We start from the raw sequence: 4341 nt of genomic DNA, 5'->3' as shown, positions 1-4341 counted from the left end.
CCCGGAGCCATGTGATTCGCGCCCGCCAATCAGCACTCTCGCAGAGCGGCGCCAGCCCCACCGGCCACGCCCCCGTCAGTCTCCGCACGACTTCCCGTGACTCACGACATCCAATCGGCGCCCTGAAACCTCAAAGCAAGCGCATATACCCGCGTAGGTAGTCCCCACTGCTTAAGACCCGCCCCCAAGGTACTAGTGTTCATCCTCCTCCACCAATCAGCGGCAGCCCTCAGTGCGACGCTCCCCTCCCTGCGGAACCTGTGTGCTAGTCAGCTGACTGCTAAAAGCCCACGTGATGCATTTTGGCCCACACCCGGCATGACAGTTCCTTTGCGCAGTGTAGTCATTTCTCCGCGCTTTATATCACGTCATTCTTTACTTGGAGAGGCCTTTTGTCATAAAAAGGAAACTGTTTACTTCTTGCGCCCTCTGTCGACCGGTGCTGTAACTGGCACCAGAGAAGTGCTTGACAAACAGGAAAGAGAAAAACAACAAAAACACAGAGGTTCTCAAACCCTAGTTTCATTAAAAAACAGCTGAAGAGAGCGTGTTAAGAATTCAGTTCCAGTACACATAGTGCCCAGATTTTAGGTTTTTAAAACTCTCCATAAAAGAAACCAGGGTACCTAGGAGAAATGGCTGGTTCTAGGACTGAGCAGGAAATTTTACAGGATGAACCAAGTACATTTCACAATGCCAGAAAGGAAGTACACAAACACACCAGATAATGTGTTTGTCTAGGAGAACCAGGAGTCATGAAAAGAGATGCCAGTGTTCAACCTGGAACAATTTGAGTAACAAAGTAGTATTGGATTATAACTCAAAAGCTAAAATATTCATGAGCCCACGCTAATATAAATGAAGAACTATATACTGTGAAAATAAATGGGGAGAAGAGACATGCAGCCTGTTCAGAATAATTCCAAATATTTTTTGTAGATACCCTGCCCTCAAGAAGTTGGAGCATGATTCCCCAACCTTAATTCCCCAACATTGGAATGTGGACGTGCCTATGACGTCTTTCCAGACAAAACAGCATGGGAAGTGGGTTCGAGCAGGAAGGCTTAAGTTCACAATGGAGAAACCTGACATTGTCCACTGGGCAGTTGAGATTAACATAAAAAAATGATGACGTATTGATAATATGGACCCTTAGTAACGTGATTAAAACACCATTTCTGTGGTCTTCCTCCGGGTCCAATCATGAGGAAAACCACGTAAATACCAATCAAGGCACATTTTCCAGAAATTCTTGACCCCTACTCCTCCAAACTGTCATCAAAACAAGGGAAATCTGAGAAACTGTTACAGCCAATAGGAGCCTGAGGACATGACTGTTAAATGTAACATGGTAAACTGACTGAAATCTTTGCCTAGGACGACATTGATAAAAACAAAGAAAATTGAAATAATGGACTGTTGTTAATAATATTGGATTGGTATTGGTTCATTGATTGTAATAAGTGAACCATACTAATTTAAGATGTTAAAAATAGGGGAAACCAGGTGTGGTATATCTCTTTGGTACTATATTTGCCAATTTTTCATACATTTTAAACTATTCTAAATTTTTTTTTTGTAGTGCTGGGGATTGAACCCAGGGTCTTGCACATGCTAGGCAAGTGTTGTACCATGGAAACAACAGCCTCCTCTAAAAGCCTTCTTTATATAAAATCAGGTTCCAGGCACCTACCCTCAATTCCAGTTCTGAAAGTGCAGAGCACAGGAATCTGTATTTTTTTCCCCTTTATAGAACCCCAGCAGATTAGGAGGCAGATAATTCAGGCCCCAAATTTAAGCAAACACTGTTGTCTGGGTGGGGTGTTGGCTGGGTAGGGTAGCAAAAGAAACTTCGGTCCTGCTCCCTTCCTCCTTAGGCTCCCCTGAACCACTCCCTTATGTGGTCACCACTGTGTTCTGACCACAGAGCAGGCGCGGCCAGTCTGGATTACCACACGCAGTTTCAGTTCTTCCCCTATCAAGGCAACACTGACATCAAAGCTTCCATTTGCTTTAAACTGCTAAATTTCAGGGTAATTTGTTCAGCAGCAAAAGATAATGAACTCATTCTAACCCTTTAAGCCAGTCTTTCTTTTCCAGAGTCATTGAATTTAGTCATTTGTTAGACCCAAACATTATCAGAATAGAATGCACATTAAACAGTAGAAGATAGAGGTCATAGGTGCATCTTCCAGGGACTTAATTTATTTTTTCTCACTTAACTGATACATGGTGGGAGGCACTCTCCACACCCATCATCATCATTATTATTGTAATACTGGGGATTGAACTAAGGGCACTTTACCACTAAGCTATATCCCTAGTCACTTTTTTTTTTTTTTTTTTTTTTTTTTGAGTCAGGGCCTCACTTAAGTTTGGAGGCTCTTGCTAGGTCAGAGAGGCTGGCCTTGAATTTATAATCCTCCTGCCTCAACTTACTGAGCTGCTGGGATTACAGGCCCGCACCATGGTGCCTGACTCTTCCTCCCATTTTACAAATAGAGAAAACTGAGGCTAAAGCAGGAAAGGGACTTGCCCTAGGTCACAATGACAGAATAGGAGCCAGGGTGCAAATTCAGGTTCATTGGAGGCCTGAACTCTTTCCTTTAACAAAAGTATTCCAACTGCTTCAAAAAGTCCCCTCTGTGAGACCGTCTGACACTACCCCTACTATGCTTGCCCTGTCATTACTCAGGACACAGAAGACACTAGTGCAAACATCTTCCTGCCAGGATTCAATCAATCCTCTCCCCTTACTCTTTCCCATTGGAGTTAACTGCATTGCCTCAGCTGCTCACCCCAAACCTACCATGCTGACCTTGATCTTTTCCTTACCCTTCCCCCTGTTGTATGTCAAAATAACAAGCCCATGGACTCCACTTCTAAAATGTATGCCTCATCCCCAAGCCTCTGGCCCTCTTTGCCAGCCCAGGCCACCATCATCTTACCTTTGAGCCTTCCGTCTACTCTGGGAGCTTCCGGTCTCACCCTCTACAATCACCACACAAAAACACCTTTTTGTTGGTGTTCTTTTTTCTATTTTTTGTTTCTGGGGTTGTACTGGGGTGCTTTACCATTGAGCTACACCCCAGTTACTTATTTTTTGAGATAGGGCCCCTCTAAGTTACTCAAACTGGCCTCAAATTTGCAATCCTTTGGTGTCAGCCTCCCAGGTCACTGGTATTACAATGTGCCACCACGCTCAGCTATGCAGTTGTTTGTAGTGGCATCTGAGATGCCATTTCCTGGCCTAACACCCTCTGCTAGTTTCTCATGGCAGAGTCTATGCTTGGTCTCCCGTCTATGCTATGGCCTGGGATCCAGATCTCAACCTCCCCATGTGCCCACTTAACATCTGCCGTGTCCTCTGCACCATCATTTTCTTCATGTTATTTTGTAGCTGACACAGTGGTCTGCTCTGCCCAGTGGCCACTTGTTTTGTCTTCTTTTCTTGGCTAACAGGATTCAAGTTTTGTTCAGGTGGCAACAAGCTTCAGGGAACAGTTTTCCCCTGTCCTGGAGACAGATCTTGAATGTTCAAGACGACTGTGGTCATTTTCCTTCCCTCTGTCAGGGACCAGTTTAGAACTCAGCACAGGCCACAGTCCTGACCAATGAGGTGCAAGGGGTAGTCTGCTGGAAAGCACTGCAGGTTTCCCTTGGGAAACACAGGAAAGGAGGCCCTGCTCTTTCCTGCCCCTCTGGCCTCTGCTACAGGTGAGGTACTGCCACCACCTGCCGACAGGGGTCCTTCATTTCACAGCTGAGCCACTAGAGCCACCAGTGTCCTGATGCTTAAATCATTCTGTTACTATGGGCAAAGAATGTCCCCTCCCTGTCTTATCTAAAATCACCTTGTTTGCTTATTTATTGCTTCTACCTTCCTGCTCCTAAAATGGAATCTCCCTGAAGAAAAGGGCTTTGTCACTCTTGTTCACCACATCCCCATGCAAGGACTGGGAACTGTCTGGCATGTCCTACTGCAAAGTCTTAATAAATGCATACTGGACTGACACACAGATGGACACATCCAACTTCACCAGGCCCTCCCGGAAGGTACCAGCAGCCTCGCCTCTCCGTCCTAACAGGTGGCCATGGCCCAGAAGCCTCTGTGGGATCCATGGCTGGAAGTCAGAAGACAGCTACTCAAGAACCCAATTTAATAAGATTTACAAGTAGACACGTACAAAAACACACTAAACAATGTACAAGTCACACGAGACAAGGGACTCTGGAATGCAGAAAGGCCCTGCTCCGGAGGGGGACCCAAAACGTTGGAGATCTTAAAGTGTTTCCCCACTGATTCTCTCCACCTTGGCCTTATCTAAGCATATAACAAAC

Source organism: Callospermophilus lateralis, chromosome 18 (assembly GCF_048772815.1).
Source record: "Callospermophilus lateralis isolate mCalLat2 chromosome 18, mCalLat2.hap1, whole genome shotgun sequence".
Taxonomy (NCBI): Eukaryota; Metazoa; Chordata; class Mammalia; order Rodentia; family Sciuridae; genus Callospermophilus; species Callospermophilus lateralis.
Note: the sequence above shows the minus strand (reverse complement) of the source record.